The sequence below is a fragment of the Rattus norvegicus genome, chromosome 1, assembly GCF_021556685.1.
Source record: "Rattus norvegicus strain SHRSP/BbbUtx chromosome 1, alternate assembly SHRSP_T2T, whole genome shotgun sequence".
NCBI classification, from domain to species: Eukaryota; Metazoa; Chordata; class Mammalia; order Rodentia; family Muridae; genus Rattus; species Rattus norvegicus.
Window position 1 is genome coordinate 131,526,709 of NC_141534.1, and position 17,777 is coordinate 131,544,485.

Sequence of the window (17,777 nt, forward strand, 5' to 3'; positions counted from 1 at the left end):
TAAACCACTGTGTGACACTGGACAAAATAGAAAAGACATTTCTCTATCTTTAGTGCTCTTTGTCTTTTTGTCCCTCTTTGTCTCTCTGTCTCTGCCCCCCCCTCTTATTTATTTATTTACTTATTTATTTATTTGCTTATTTTCTTATTTGAGATATGTAGGCCTGGAACTGTCCATGTATAGCAAGCTGGCCTCCTCACAGATGTCCACTTACCTCTGCCTCATAAATAATGAGACGAAAGCCAAGAGTCACCACATTCAGTCCAGCTCTCCTTGTAAAGAAATGCTCTTTAACACAGGGTCTTGCTTTACAGTCTTTGCTGGTCTAGAACTGGATATGTAGGTCAGCTACTACCCCAGCAGCTCAGCTGGTCTCATGATTCCAGGCTACTGGACTTGTCTAAGAGCTACAATAGGGCCCCCAAACCTTAGCGCAACCGACTCCATGGTGGAAGCGCCATGCAGGCTGTAAAACTCAGCACGCAGACAGCACCCACTGCCAAAAAATGAAAACAAAGGCCCAATCCATCAAAGCCGACAGTGCTGGGAAAGTCTCTGAATGAATCAACCCGGCTTTTTGGCTTCTGTAGTTCTGCTTGTGGCTAACTTTTCGTGTTAAACGAAGTATGTCAACCCAGGACATGTTTTCTAGGCTTAAAAGCTCTCCCTGAGAGAGGCTTGGGGCTACACTTGGATCCAGAACATCCAGTATAGTCTCGGGCTGGCTAATAAAGATGCTCTATTGGCTTAAAGCCATGTCTGAATGAACAGTCGTCTCTGGTGACTATTCCACGGCAAGAAATACACTCAAGGGTCTTCACTGCTCCCATGTTCTTGAGGAGGGAGAGGCCAGACTATCTGGTCAGTTTCAGGGACTCCCTGAAGCTATTTTGAGTTGTTTACTTCCTGTCTTTATGAGCTATCCTGCAGGATGGATGCTTTCAATCCTAGAGGAAACTGCTGCACAACAGGGCCTCTCTGGAAGGAAGCTGGAGGTTCAACAGGAGACCCTTTCTCAAAACTTAATGCAGGAGGAGTAAAGGAAGACACCAGTGCTGACCTCTGGTCTCTCCACATGTGTGTACACATGTGAACAGATGCATACCACATACACTTGGATGCACACACACACACACACACACACACACACACACACACACACAGATTGTAAAAAGAGTGACATGCTAGTTTTGGATTTTGGTTTTTGAAGACAGGGTCTCTCTGTGTAGCCCTGGCTATCCTAGAAACTGCTCTGTAGACCAGGATGGCCTTAAACTTAGAGATCCACCTGCTTCTCTGCTTCCCAAGTGCTGGGATTAAAGGGGTGCACTGCCATCCTGGTTAAGGATTTCACACTCTTGGAGGTGGCTCCATTTCTCTTCCACAGGCGTCCTACTTAACACAATAGCCTTACTTTAAAAACTGAATGAGAGGAATCTATGTCCTGGGATTACTTATCAACAAATCAAAAGTAAAATAGAGTGCATTCCCAAATGCAAAGCTCCGTAGCCTGCAGCTTCACGGGGTTTGTAAAGTTGCCTATCTTCAGTGTCTTGAAAGCAATGTCTTTGTGTCAAAACTCAAACTTTCTGGAATAAAAATGTCTTTGCTGGGAATGCCTTATAGTATAGTATATTACTCTTCGTTGCATGCTGATAAAATGTCAGTGGGGTCTTTTTAAAGAGAAATCCCATCTAAGTAAGGAAAATGATCTGCATTGCATGACACCACCACAGACTGCCAAGAACCTGCTTAAGAGGACCTATACACAGCCTAGTGTGGTGGCTCACACCTGTAGTCCCAGCACTTGGGAAACAGAGGAAGGCAGATCTCTGTGAGTTCAAAGCCAGCCTGACCTTCAAAGGGAGTTCCAGGACAGACAGAGAAACCCTGTTTCAAAAACAACTAAGATAGATAGATAGACAGACAGACAGACTAAATTAAATTAAATAAAAAAAAAAGCCAGGAGTAGTGGCACACACTTTTAATTTCAGCAAAGGCAGGAGGATCTCTGAGTTTCAGGACTTCTAGAGTTACACAGAGAAACACTGTCTCAAAAAACAAAAACAAAAACAGAGAGAAAGTACAACATGACCAAGACATTCTCTTTCTATGGTATTTTCTACATGTAAAATACATAGTCCATCAAATTCAAGGTTTATGTGCAAAATATTATGTTTTTATTTACTATATAAAATATGTATTCTATATAATTAATTCTCTCTATATAAGACAATATATAACATCTATATAATACACACATACATACACACATATACATATATATACATATATATACACATATATACATATATATATATATCTCACAAGGGATGGTACACATGCTACAGGATGGCTTCTACAATAAGAGAGACTCTAACCATTAGAGCCTATGTTCTTGGATATATGTTCAGGATCTGGGAGTGATGGTCCTAGATTCTTATGGTGGAATCTAAATCTGATGTCAAATGTTCTTATCCAAGTGAGATGGAGGTTTGTCAGAGATAGAGAAAGGCGGCATGAAGACATATAAAGACTAGAGAGACCCAAGGGGACATGTACCAGTATGGCCACCAGAAGCTGGACCAGACAGGGAACACATTCTCCCTTGGGTCTTCCAGGGGAAGGCAGCCATGCCAGACTTTGACATAAATACTTCTTAATAAATCTAAAACTAATAATGGGGAGTATTTGTATAACTTTGGATTGGGACAGTGACTATAAATATGACTAGGAATGAAAAGTTTGAAGCATCAAGTGAATTTAAGTATATAAAAATTACTTGTCTACAAATAAGAAACTTCCTCAATTGGTTACTATCCTATAAAAGTTAGAACTGGGTTGATGGGAAGTAGCCCATGGGAAGAGCAAAGCTTGAGAACGAAGATGTCAGCACACAAGGCTTGTTCCCCAGAGTTGTTCCTCACATCTGGTGTGTGGGCAGGGCCAGATTTCTCACCACTGCTCCTGGACTTCTGATGTAGGGAAAGTGACATCTTCCAATCAAGCAGCTCGTGAGGGACAGATTCACCTCATAGACAGATGAACCTAATGGCTTCTGGAAATCTCCTAAGGGTCAGCATTCCTCAAGCTTCTGGAGGGAGGTGGGTACTTGGTCCTACAATACACATTTCCACCGAGTACAGTTATTAACACCAATGACAGATTATTTGAACAAGTTAGCTGTGATTGCACAGCCCTTGGGAAAGGATCTCAGGTGGATTTCAGCCCAGAACTAACCTTAGGCTCATTTCAAGATTGCACAATCCTCAAGCCCAGCAAGGCTGCCTCCATGTGTCATCCTTCTCTACCAAACTTTGACATGACAGGTGACCCTGAAATTACCACCTGTTGTACCAACCAGAAAATCCTGGAATTGGATTTCTAGAAACTTCTTTCTCATTCCCCCCGCCCCCCGTTTCAGTTTTATTTTCTTTCATCTGGAAGTTTTTGCTTTGCTGCTATTTATAGAATGTGAAGATGTCTTAGTCACAGTTTTATTACTGTGATAAAACACCACGATCAAATCAATGCTTATAAAAGCATTTAAGTGGGGGGCTTGCTTAGAGTTTTAGAGGGTTAATCCATCATTATCACGGTGAGAAGCAGACGGGCATGGTTCTAGAGCATGAGAACTTACATCCTGATCCATAGCAGTAGGAAGAAAGACTGAGCCTGGCCTGAGATTTTGAAACCACAGAGCCCATCCCCAATGATACATCTCCTCCAAAAAGGCCACACCTCCTAATCCTTCCCAAACAGTTCTACTCAGAACCAAGTATTCTATCATATGAGCCTAGGGGTCTATTCTCATTTAAATCAAAACAGAAGATTTTACTCATGGTGGAAATGCTTGCCCCTCCCCTCGACCAATGTGAAGATGACATTTCAGATGCTGTCAACTCAGATTTAATCACTGGTTAATACCCAGTATAATTTGCAGTGCCTACAAAGACTCCAACGTTTGGAGTTACTTCTCTGACCTTCAGAACTGTCCGTGTATATGTGTACAGCTATATATAAACCATCATTTGAAACTACAGAAAGAAGAGGAGGAGGCGAAGGGGAAGGGGGAGGAGGAGGAGGAAGAGGAAGAGGAAGAGGAGGAAGAGGAGGAAGAAGAGGAGGAGGGAGGTTAAGTCATCGCTTAGGGAACTTTAAAAGAACTATAGAAACAAAAATGGGGTGGGAGGCAGTGAGGCAGTTTGGGCTACAGGTAGACTGAGACGATAGAGGTAAAGAAATACTATCAGATAATGTAGAAGATCCCTAGCTCAGGAGGTCGAGATGTAGCAACCCTACAAAGCAAAAAGACCTTGTTCTCTCAAGAAGTAAATGAAAAAGAGGGATTGGGGAGGGAGAGAAAAAGGAAGAGGACCCCCATAGAAGCAAGAATGGTCCCTCCTGCTTTACAAATACAAATAGCCAATCACTGTGGAGGCTCCATGCACAATAGCCAATCACTGTAGAGGCTCCACGCACAATAGCCAATCACTGTGGAGGCTCCGTGCAAGTCCAATGAAGCTTTCCAACTGTGTGCCTCAGAAGAACTAATGTTCTCTTGGGTGTGCTATGATTTGGATCTTAAATGTCCCCCCAAAGGTTCATGTCTCCAGCCCATGGCGCTGCTATGGGAAGGCAAGGAAGGTGGTGGGCCTCCAGGAGGTAGGGCCTAATGCGTAGAACCCAGGTCAGCTGGAGAGTGCCCTTGAAGGAACTTTGAGACCCTGGCATGAATGCTTCTTCCTGTTGAGTTAGTTTTCCAGTCTTTTGTTGTCTCACAGAAATGGAAAGCTGACGAACAGAGCAGGTACAGGAAGTAAATATGGATTCCGTTTCTCCCACCTCCTCATCCTGGTCCTCTCATCTCCAGCAGGGTAAGGCTTTGCTTTGCCTCCCACCCTCCCTCCTTTGTTCTGAGCACACAGAAGACATTTCATGCAAGCAACAAGTCCCTGTTACTATAGTATCTGAAGATCACTGTGGTGACTCAGAAATTAGAAATGTTCTGAAGGGTGCCGCTCAGTCAAGTGCTATTAATGGCATCAAGTTTCTAAAGGGCAAGAAACGCTCAGGAATGAGCTCTCATTTTCTTGAATCTTGATTTCTTGGTTTCTATAAAGCCACATGTTTGCTGCTCTGCTTACATTCTGCCTTTAGGAACTGGACAGGGGCAAATAACGATGAAGGTGAGTCCACACCCATGGGCTTTGGGTGTTGATCTCCCATTCTGCCTCTGCACCTCCAGCTGTCACCATGACAAAGTTCAGGGCACCCACTGGTGCAGTCACACATCACAGGTCACAAAGAATACGCTATGGAGAGAGATCAAGATACTGTCTTCACCTATCACAAAAACACCACAAACCTCAGACTCAGTGGCTTACATAATATTAATTACTTTTTATTTTTTTCATTTCTCCTCCTCCTCCTTCTTCTTGATTTGGGGTGTGTGTGTGTGTGTGTGTGTGTGTGTGTGTGTGTGTGTGTGTGTGTTTTGAGACAGGGTCTCACTATCTAGCTCTGGAATTCATTATGTCGAGCAGGTTGGCCTGGAACTCACAGTGATCGACCTACTTCTGCCTCCTGAGTGCTGGGATTAAAGGCCTGTGTCTCCACACCCAGCTAGAAATTAATTTTTTATAGTTCTGGAGACTGGAAATCCAGAATCAAGGCACTAGCATGGGTCAGATCCCTGATTCCTGAGGGGAGATGGCTCCCTTCTCCCTCTGTCTTCCCACAGCTGGGAACAGAGGAGGAGTCTTTTTCCTAAGAGCAGTAATCCACTCCTGTGGAGTCTGACCTCCTGACCTAATCACCACCCGGGGGCAGCTTGTCAAAACACCATCACTCTGGCAGTTGGAGAAAGCACAGATATTGAGTGCTTACCACGGGTACTGGGCACGATAAATAAGAATGTGAAGTCATGAATTACAAGAGCTATGTTCACAACTTTTCCAATTAATAGACTACTGATAGTCATTTCCCAATGACCTTGGCACTGATTCGATGTGCAAATCATCAATAATGATAAATGCTTGTCGGGCAGGCCAAGAAGGAACAGCATGAGTTTAAGCACAGCCTAGGCTACGTAGAGAGATGTGGTCTTCAGAACAAACGATGGTGAGATGTTCAGTGAGGCGTCTGAAAAGTGTAGCTTGTCTTCGGAGGCCTCTGAGCCTGGACAAGAATTCAGGAGCCGTAAAAATCCACATCCTTTGTTTCATAACTAAGGGGAACCAAAAGCCACAGGACACACACAGGGTCACAGTGGGAAAAGGCAAGGCTAGAGACCAGAGCCCTCTCTGCCTTCTGGGAGGGTCTGACTCTAACAGTGTAGGGCCTGGATCCAGTAGACATGGAGTCAAATACTGAACCTCTCAATTCCTTGTAGACAGAATGGCTATAAGCTATGTGTTACTTCAACTCTCTAATGTTATTAAAAATTCAGGTTAATATTAGAGAGACAAACAAACACACTGCACTCATTGGATAGATGGGGAAATTTTTTTTCCCAAGACAATTTCTCTGGGTAGCCTTTGTGTAGCTGTCCTAGAACTGGCTCTGTAGACCAGTCTGGCCTGGAACCTAGAGATCCACATGCCTCTGCCTCCCGAGTGCTAGGATTAAAGGCGTTCATCACCACTGTCAGACTGGATGGGGAATTCTAACTACAAAGTACAGAAATGGGGAATTCTAACTACAAAGTACAGAACTACTTGGGGCTATATTTCACCTAAAGATATGCAATAGGCACATATCAAAATGGAAGTTTTGCTGGAGATGAAAATAAGGGATATTCTTCATCCACTATTACAAGCTTAGCAATCCAGACCTGACGGTGTGAGCCTATAATATCTCAGTGACCTGGGAGGCTGAGGCAGGAGGATCAAAAGTTCCAGGTCAGCATCGGGGACTTAATGAGATTCTGTCTCAAAATAAAACAAAAAGCGAAGGGGTTCAGAAGAGGCTGCGAGGCCATCAAGTGGGCTGCTAGATTTAAGATTGGGAACACCTGTCCTAAGCTCATTGGTAGAGGGCTAGCTTAGCCTATATGTAAGGCCTTAGGGTCAATCCCCTGCTACAGTCCAAAGCGAACAGGCAAACAAAACAGAAAATAAACAATGGATCAATAATGAACCGCACACGAACAGGCTGGTTTGGTTTTATTTTTTCCAGTTGGATCTTCCCAAATGTCCCTTCCTTTGTGAGGTAATTATACTATTATTAGAGGGTTCTGTTAACCACAATGGTTCTATTCTGTTTTCATTTTCAGGCTACCCAGGTTTGTGCCTCTGATTGTTCTGCTTATCTTGTTTTCGCCGGTGTTATTATGGTGACAGCCCAATTCTAACATTTCAGGTGGAAGCAAATATACACAAACAGCAAAGGACCTTACCGCCATAGGAACCCCTGGGGAGACCCCCATGTTTGCAGAAAACAGCCCTGGAGTGTGATGGAACTTGGGGTCACAACCTGTGCCCAGCCAGGTCAGGCCACCCATCACCTCCCCAGTTATAAATTTCCTTTGTCTGCTTTCTGCTTTTAATTTGGATCTTCTAATTAGCTTATTGCAGATAGATGGTTAGACCTGGCTTGGGGCATAGACTGTGACCTACCATTTCAATAACGAAAGTATAAAAAGGGCAACCACCACGGCTGAGACACCCTGGCAGTGTATGCAGTGATAAAAAGGTATAGCCACTAGTGATGGCGATAAACTGGTGGTGGCACACACCTTCACTCCTAGCACTTAGGATGCAGAGGTGGATCTCTGTGAGTTCAAGGCCAGCCTGGTTTATGCAGAGAATTCCAAGAAGAGCTTTTACACAGAGAAACCCTGCCTCACCTTCCCCTGACCACCCACCACAGTAGTTAAAAGCACTGACTATTCTTTTAGAGGACCTGGGTTCAATTCCTATCATCCTAATGGCAGCTCACAACCATCTGTAACTCCAGTACCAGGGGATGTGACAAACTTATTTATCCCCTGCAGGTACCAGAAAAAACACATGGTACACACAGACACACATGTAGATGGCACATTCACATACATTAAAAAATAAAATAAAATTCAAATGGTTTCCCAAACGACATGTACACACACACACACACACACACACACACACACACACACACACACATATATATATATACACATGTGCCTGAGTAGTTATGCGGTAGACTGTTAGATTATTTTATTTTATTGGCTTTTTGAGACAGGGCTTCTCGGGTTGGGGATTTAGCTCAGAGGTAGAGCACTTGCCTAGCAAGCGCAAGGCCCTGGGTTCAATCCCCAGCTCCGGAAAAAAAAAAAAAAAAAAAAAAGAAAAGAGACAGGGCTTCTCTGTGTAACAAACCTTGCTGTCCTGCAGTTTGCTCTGTAGGCCAGCTAAGGCTGGCCTTTAGCTCACCTCCCAGGGCTTGGATTAAAGCTGTGTACCACCATGGCCACCTGGGTACCACCATAGCCACCTGACAAGCTGTTATGTATTTTTCTTAAGAATGGAAAAACTTGCTATTTATCTAAAGTCCTAGCACATCCAAGAAAATATGGGATTACTGTCAGAAGAATTTGCTCATAGATCTATGTTGGCTGTCTAAGCTGGAAAATAAACGTTTATTTCTAACCACGTTGAGAAACAAAAAGACTCTATCGATGGCTTTATTCTCATGTTTAAGCTCAGTGATTTTTATGGCTCAATGAGAAAACAACTTAGGGGAATAAAACAGTTCAGGACTTCTCCAAAAACACTTTGGCCACTAGCTGAAGCCACGGGGACACGGGATTGAAGGCAATGATAGCCTTAGACCTGGACAAGAAAATAGTTTTATTAAGCCAAGGTTTACATTATGTAAAATTAACCCATTCAAATTAGAGAGTTTGGGTTTCTGTATAATCATGAAATTTGTGCAGCCACCATTACTTAATTCTATAGTTGTAGGATGCCTGCTAACAGTCACCACTACAATCCATCAGCAAGTCCCCAGACCCTGGTAACCATAAATCTGTTTTATGTAGCTAATTGATGTATGTGTAGTCTTTGAGGACTGGCTTCTTTCATTCAGCATAATCTTTGCAAGGTTTATCCGAGGTGCCACATGTATCTATTTCCTTTCATTTTGTCAGGGAGCAGCACTATTTGAGAAGGATTGGGAGGTGTGGCCTGTTGCAGTAGGTATGGTACTGTTCCACTGCTATGAGGAGACACCATGACCAAGAAAACTCTTATAAAAGGAAACACTTAACTGAGGATTGGCTTACAGTTTCAGAGGCTTAAATTAGTCCATTATCATCATGGTGGGGGACATGGTGGCATGCAGGCAGGTATGTGTGGTGCTGGATAAGTATTTTGGAACCAAATCTTGATCCATAGGCAGAGACAGAGATAGATAAGGCCATGCACAGGCATTTGAAACCTCAAAGCCCACCCCAAGGGACACACTTCTTCCTACAACGCCACATCTACTGCAACAGGCCACACCTCCCAAAATCCTTCTCTTTTCTTTTTTTTTTTTTTTTCGGAGCCAGGGACCGAACCCAGGTCCCCCTCCCAATCCTTCTCAAATAGTGCCACTCCCTGATGACTAGCATTCAAATATATTAGCCTATGGGGGCCATTCTTATCCAAACAACCATACATTCTAAACTTTATTTTATTAGATATGTATACCACATTTTTAATTAGTATTTTATTTATTCCTATTTCTTTATTATCATGAAAGAGTTTGCTACGAATATTTATCTAAAACATATAAGTTTACATGATTTCAGTTATTGTATCTGTGCACTGCCCCAGGAATGAATATATATATACATATATATATATATACACATATATATGTATATATATATATATCTTGCTAGGTCACATGACAACTGCTCTTCTTTTTTTCCTTTTTTTCAAAATTATTTTTTAAGATTTATTTACTTATTATATATAAGTACACTATAGCTGTCTTCAGACACACCCGAAAAGGGCATCAGATCTCATTACAGATGGCTGTGAGCTACCATGTGGTTGCTGGGATTTGAACTCAGGCTCTCTGGAAGAACAGTCAGTGCTCTTAACCACTGAGCCATCTCTCCAGCCCAACAACTACCTTTTTCTAAAAGTTTGCAAGCTGTTTCCCACAGCAGCTTCTCTAGTCTCCATTCCTACCAGCACCCAGGAGGCTTCCAATCCTTCCACACTCTCGCCAGCACTTGTGACTGTCTCTTCGGTCGGAGCCATCCTAGTGGATGCGAAGTGGCGTTTCACTGTGAAAAGTCACGTCACTGTGACTTTGATGCCGAGATGTGGAGCATCTCTTCCCGTGTCCTTAGCCATCTGTACGTTTTCTCTGGTGTAAGGATTAGGCTGTCCCCTTACTGCTGAGGGCTACTCATTCTCTACTGTAGATGCTAAGTCCTAATCAATTATTTGATCTGCAAATACTTTCTCCAACTATGTGAGTTGTCTTCTCACTGTATGGATAGTATCATTTTGAAGCCGTCCTTAGATAGATGGATGAAATATAATTTACTTTTTCTATCATTGATGCTTAGTATCATATCCAAGAAGATATTCTTTAATCCAAGGTGAAGATAATTTATTTTTGCTTCCCCTAAGAGTCATATACTTTTAGCTCTTAATTTGGGTCTATGACTTGACTCACTTTGAATTAATTTTTGTATATGGCATGATATAAGGGTCTAACTGTTATTTCTTTGCATGTGGTTATACTGTCCTACCAACATTTGTTGAATTCCAAGTGATTTAAAAATAATATTTCAGGTTGGGCATGGTGGTGCATGTCTTTAATCCCAGCACTTGGGAAGCAGAGGCAGGTGGATCTCTGAGATCGTGGTCAGCCTGGTCTACAGTGTGAGTTTTAGGACTTTGAGACAGTAAGTGCTTTTTCCTGCTAGGCAATCTTGCTGGCCCCAAGTGATTTTCACACACACGTCTAATTAGGAATCCACTACCAAGGCAGTAGTAGTACACACCTTTAATCCCAGCACTTGGGAAGCAGAGAGGAGGCTGACGGATCTCTGTGAATTAGAGACCAGCCTGGTCTAAAGAGCAAGTTTTAGGGGGTTGGGGACTTATCTCAATGGCAGAGCGCTTGCCTAGCAAGCACAAGGCCCTGGGTTCGGTCCTCAGCTCCAAAAAAAAAAAAAAAAAAAGAGAGAGAGAGAGAGAGAGCGCAAGTTTTAGGAAATTTTTTAAAGTTAAAAATGAAAATAAAAGAATTAAATAGATTCTAGTCTGTCTTCGTGTCATAGATTAAAAAATAAAAGGTAATACTAAAGAGGGGATTACCTTAAAACGACTTTGTATCTGGAACTTAAAGAGTGGTTGGAAGGAGGAGAAGACTTTGCTCTTATTTGGATTTCAAACTTTACCTCTTAGGTTGCTGAGGACTAACAGCAGCGAAGCACAGAATGCAATTACAAGAAGTGACTGATTAAGTCACATATGGTGATTTGAAGCATGACTCACCCAGGCGCATCGCTGTGCAGAGCGGGTTGAGTGAGGGAAGCCAGGCTCCTTTATAAACGCCTCTGGACAGGATGCTGTGGGAAGCTCTAGGAGCTAGCTACCTGGTGTGAGGAAACCATAACTGGAGACGAAAGAAAGAGGGGGTGACAGGAGAGGAGGCCAAGGCCAGGCACAGACAGCTGCAGCCAAGCAGGACAAAGACTCCTTGCACAACAGGCTGTGGACCAATCTACTGGTGCTGGTTCTGGGGAGGCAACCCAATGTAGTCAGCTGCCTTATGGGTGATGGGTCAGAGGAGGCAGAGCCCAGAGGACAGAGGAGATTCTCACCATGAGGGCCTAAAAAGAGTTCTCAGTCCACAGCCAGCTCTAAGAACTCTCGATCTGAACTGGCAGAGGCATTTTGAACTAGAAGAATGTTTTGTTTGCCCTTTTAAATCTTTCTCTAGAATACCAGATGGGCAGAAGGTGGAGACAAGCTTTCCCTACAACGCCATAGCCCCGGCACAGTTGTTCCACATACCCGGGCAGAATAACCATTTATGTACCACACCTGGTCCTGGTGAGAACTATCCCAGTTTACAACCTGTCTCTGCTAATGTAACTAAGTAAAGAGAGAAAACAGAACATGTATGCACGCCCAGGACAATTCAGAGAGTGTGTGGACAGGGCCGGTCTTCAGAGTGAGAAAATGCAGAGGAGAATTAACCTGTGGACTCAGTGTGCCTGACCCAGAACTCAGACGACACATCTGTTTAGCTTGCTACTTGACATGGTCTTACACTCCTGGTTTATGGGCTCTCATGCAGTAACGAAACTACATGGTCTCTGCAAACATTTTCTGACCCGCGTTTTCCTTCCTGATGAGGCTGTGGCAGGTAGACTTCCTAGCAATGCGAGCAGTGGAGGTTTTGGCTTTAGTCTTCCATGTTCTCCTGAGGAACATTGAGCGCAGCCAATGGTATTGAATCATCCTCGTCTCAGATGTGAGGTTTTCAAAAGACCTGTCGTTTTCAGGATGAAGAAGCTGCCTCTGGCTCTAAGATAACTTATGTTTTCTTTGTACCCAGGTCACCTGTGTCTTCTTGCCGAGTGGGCACCCACTGAGGGTAGGCGCTGCCTGTGTCAGTTTAGTAAGCAAGGGCTTGACGAGGTTTCTGGGCCCCAGGAAGTGGCGATTACTGAGAGTCACTGGAGTTTCTGATAGCCGGTGCCATGTATCTCTCTGCTCTTTTGGGCTTCAGATTCCTGAGAAGCGCAGGGCCAATTCAGACAAAAAGAAAAGACAGCGAAGAAGGCCCTGGAAGCTGATCCCCGATAGTTTGCAGTCTGTTCATGGTGCTAGGATCGCGTCAGATCCCTGCCCGTCTTCCTGTTATGCCACATTTCTCACTGGTTAACGGCGCCAGTGTTTTTCTGGCCTACAAGTTCTTTAGACTTTGGCATGCTTTCTTCTTGGTCTCATTGGATACCAAGGACTACATTCATTCGGGTGCCATTCATTACTTTTTAATTGTTTTGCTTTGAAAACAAACAAAGGAGTGCTGTTTACAAATCTCTTTTCTACAATTAAAACAACTGTTAACGCAGTATAAGGGAAACCGTAAGCTAGATTCCAAAGACTCAATCTGTTTTTCCTTCTCCAGAAGTAGTACTGCAAAGGGGACCCCACACACACTAAGATTTGGGGGTCAGGAAAATCATAGCTGCTTGTGTGCCCAGATCTCCAAATTTTGCTTGAGTTGGAAATCTGCAAGGGGGTTTTAAAGTGTTGGTTGTTGTCTTCTGAGATAGCGTTACATTTCTGGCTAACCTGAAACTCGGAGTGTAGACCTGACAGGCCTTGAACTCAAGAGCTCTGTCTTCCTCTGCCTCCTTAATGCTGGGATTAAAGATTTGTGCCATCCCATCTAATTTAGCAGTGCATTGTTAGTGGGTAAGCCAGCTTAGAAGGCTGGGAAACTATTCAAAGACAAGATCAGATGGCCTGCCCCACCCTTGATTCGGGTACACAGATCAACACCAATACTTAGGATAGGATAAGAACTGCAGTCTCAGCACTTCCTCAGGACAGTGACTGCCAGGAAGACATGGAAAATGTTATCGCAAAACACTGATTTAAAACTAGAGGGCAGGAGGATAGAGCAGGTGATTCGTGTTCATTCTGATGTAAGCGCTGCGGCTTCTGCTACTTCATGTTGTTGACGGTTTTTACCTGCTGGGTACTGCATCCTCAACACACAGTGCTCCCCATATTAGCTGCTGCTCTTCCTCATATCTTCCCAGGACAGTGGCCATGTCTGCTACGTCTGCTATGTTAACTGTGATCACATTCAGAAGAGGTGCATTCTTTATTTATAAAACAATCAGTTTAACAAACATTTCCTAAATGGGAGAATTCAGTACTGTCTTAGTTAGGGTTTGATTGCTTTGAACAGACACCGTGACCAAGGCAACTCTTATAAAGGACAACATTTAATTGGGGCTGGCTTACAGGTTCAGAGGTTCAGTCCATTATCATCAAGGCAGGAGCATGGCAGCATCCAGGCAGGCCTGGTGCAGGAGGAGCTGAGAGTTCCACATCTTCATCTGAAGGCCACTGGGAGAAGACTGGCCTCCAGGCAGCTAGAATGAGGGTCTTTAAAGCCCATGCTCATAGGGCCACACCTCCTCCAACAAGGACACACCTCCTCCAATAAGGACACACCTCTTAAAAGTGCCACTCCCCGGGCCAAGCATATTCAAACCAACACAGGTACCATGCACGAACAGGTAAAACATTGGAAAGTCTCTAAGCAGAGGAGCACCAATACACTGTGGCACTCCAGCAGCAAGGAGAGTGAGGGTGAGGGTGAGGGTGAGCGAAGACACTAAGCCTCGGGAGACAAGCTGGGAGCCTAACATCGAGGCCCGCACGGAGCCGTAAGTGGGCCTGATCCCTTAGGAGCTTTAAGGGCCTCCAGGAAAGCAACCTCTATAGAGGATGCTGCTGCAAAGAAGAGGCAAAGAAATGAGATGGAATGCTAAGCGGAAACATGCATGCACCCCGCCTGATTCCGATCAGTTCACATCAGCAGGCCCGGCGCTGGCAACCGAGGGCCACAAGCTGCTTAAGAGCAGCCTTGCATCCCTGATTGGTAACAGGACAGAAATAAATCTGCAATTAACAATCTCAAAGGCATACTTTCATCACGGGCACTTAGGAGAAGGGAAACAGAGATGACATAAACTTTGATGTAAATACAGCTTTAAGGTTTTTTTTTTTCTCCTTCTTTTAGTGATGTGACACCTTCTCCTTGACAGAAATAGCAGCGTATTAATTCTCTGCTAAACCTTCTCTTGAAATGTGCGTTTACGTCTGGCATGACTTTATCCCCGTGTCACCTGGTCCTGCCCCCCACATTCCTGTTCCCCCTGGCAACACCCACCCAAATCTCAACACATTTTTTCCCCTCACAAATTTAGCATTAGCTTAAGTCATTAACTATATTTAGAGAGTTCCTTCATCCTTTCCGCAACGTAAAGGACAGCTACAGTAATGGGCGTGTTTCATTTAGGAGGGACAGTGACCGTTTTTGATTGGCATGTTTAAATGCATCTCTTGTGTGTGTGGACGTAGCTCTGATAGATGCAGGATGAAAACTCCACACTGGTCAGAAAGTAAGCAGGCAGCATTCCTCATTTTATTATGTGAGCTCCCCACACAGTCTGTTGTGTGGAATTTGTGTGGGATCTTATTTACGATATTACAAAAGTTGCCCTTCGTGTGTATTTATGCAGGGGAGGAAAAAGAGCCTCTTTTATAGAAGTCAAATGTCACTTCAGGAAATATTACTCTGGAATGTCTGGAAAGCATTCTGTGGTTCTTTTGGATCCCCAGAAATATAATATGATTTGCTTTGCACAACAAGTTAACAAGAGCGAGGTGTATGAGATGGTAATGCAGCTTTCTGACTGGAAGCTAAAGCTGTTAGAACTGTGGAAGGAGAGCCGCCGGCTGCATGAGGCAGGTCCCCGGCCTGCGGCCTGTGACAACTTGGAAGAGAAGATAGGAAGACGATAAGGAGGTCACTGCGCTAACTCATGGACAACAGAGAGCCACCAGCAGTGACCCTGGGCAATGTGAGGACATTGAGTCTGAGCCGGGTAACACCTTTACAAGGCTCCAGTCCCATCTCTGTGGATGCCCCAAGATGCCATTCTTCTAGCTGCTCCCAAGTGCTCTGAATTCATCTCCATGTGTTGGCTTGAGGGACTCGTTTAAGACAAATAAGATAAATTACGTGTGATACAAATTGAAAGCAATTGCTAACAGCTGGGTGGACTATCCCCTCACCCACCAAAGTTCAACCATCAAAGCTGATCCAGGCCCAGACCTCGCCTGCTGTTTGTGGCCAACATAAAAACTTCGCCATTGAACTCTGAAACCGAAAGACGACTTGTGAGCAGAAATCCCAAATCAAAGAACCACACTGTTTCATGTTCTGATAAGGCCGTGCTCATCCTGACTATGATATAATCATATGGTATGATATAAGGTTATAATATTATGACCTTATCAAGAAAGACCCAAACTACAAACTGCCGAGGCTGGAACAGCCCCTGCCTTCCTTTCAGACAGAATCTTCCCAGCTCCCACATGGCCTGCATGGGCTCCGGTCAGTGGAAAATATTTCCTCCCCGTGCCTCCGCGTGGGAGTTGTTCATAGCTTTCCATTCTCTTTCCACAGATTTGTTGGGTGTGTGCATTCCCTTGAAAATGGTCTCAGGGTGTAAAAGTTCTGTTTTAGAAAACACTTAGAAGCCGTCCGCCGAGGATTGCAGCCGCAGCTCCTTGTTATCGCTCTGTTTAACATCCATTAGGAGTTGCCTCACTCTGATAAGTGGCTGGCCAAAAACTCAGGGTGAAGCAAGGAGCCAGTGACTGAGGAGACCTCTTTCCCATCTTGGGCATGGCAGCTTTGTTTAAAGTACACCGGTGAGCTCCGAATCTCACCTATGTCTGTGTAGCTCTGGGGGTCATGGAAATGTCACCGTCCCCTCAGGCCCCAATCAAGCAATGACTAGCACAGACAATAAACATTTACAGACCCACAGAAAAGGAAGGAAAAAGAAATCAAGCAAAGGAACCACCTAGGCTACGACTCTGGTGCCCACCAGGTTCTCACTTTTTAAGACAATGGAGCCTTTCAGCAAATCAAACCAAGATTAAACTTCTTCAAGCTTCCTTTAAATGCTGGTTCTGGGGACTTGAAAGATTTTGTGGACGAAGTTTATGACTTCTCTCGTGTTATAATGCTCGGGTATTAGAACAGTATGAAATCGGAGAAGAAATCAACAAGATTTATCAGTGGATCACAACAAAGACTTGAAAATATGGAGAGGGATATATTACAAAGATATACAGTAAATATACATTATGATAAAACCAAGCCTTTCAAAAAATAAAAGAGAGATTACTTAATAAATGCGTTTAACACAGCTGGGTAACTCTGAGAAAGGTGAGGGAAGTTGGATTTCTGTCTCCTTTGAACCAAACTTACTTTTAAATAGATCTTGTTTTTCCTATATAAAACAAAGCCGGAAGAGTAAGCAGGGAATACCTGAAGCATGCAGGAAACAAGAGCCCACAGTACTCCAGCCACAAACAAAAGAAATGTTTGCAACACAGATTCCAAGAGCTGCCTTCCCTCCTGAGACAGTCGGGTGCTTTACTGTCTGTGGGAACCTTCTGGAGAGAGCCTGGGAAATGCTCACAAGACGCCGCTGCAGGGACTGTCTATGAGCTATAATATTTCTGGTGGGTTTACCAGTGCTTATTAAAATGTAGAGAACATGTATTTCAGCAATCAGAGCCACAGAGAATTTGTCCCACCTCCCACAAACTGAAGTCCCCCTTGAGGGTCAGGGCTGTTACACTTGGATCAGGCTCTGCCCACACTCCCCTCCCCTCCCCTGCAAACGGCACTGTTCTTTATGATCAAACCCAGATCAAATGACCACCCCATAGACACTACCAGGTCATTATGATGTGGACAGGGCCTTGCGGCACCTTGAAGGCTGCATGGGCTCCATTCGTGTTTACATCTTTTAGAGCCAGGCTTGAACCATTTGTTGAATGAAAGAACAGATAAACGATGTGTGAATAAGATAAACTGCATCTCCTGAATGAACGAGTGAATGAATGAGTGAGGAGTGAAGGAGATGAACTAGCTCAGTTGGTCTCCTTATCTGGTAAGTAGAGTAGAGCCAGGACTGACACTTTCCCAATAGGTAAAAGGTTTAAAAAGAG

At 44.0% G+C, this 17,777-nt stretch overlaps 1 protein-coding gene across 6 annotated transcripts in view; it reads right to left on the reverse strand.

Moving 5' to 3' along the window:
* The window catches only part of Tjp1 (tight junction protein 1), a 244,817-nt gene that overhangs the window by 108,218 nt on the left and 118,822 nt on the right, over positions 1-17,777 (reverse strand). The window lies entirely within an intron of this gene.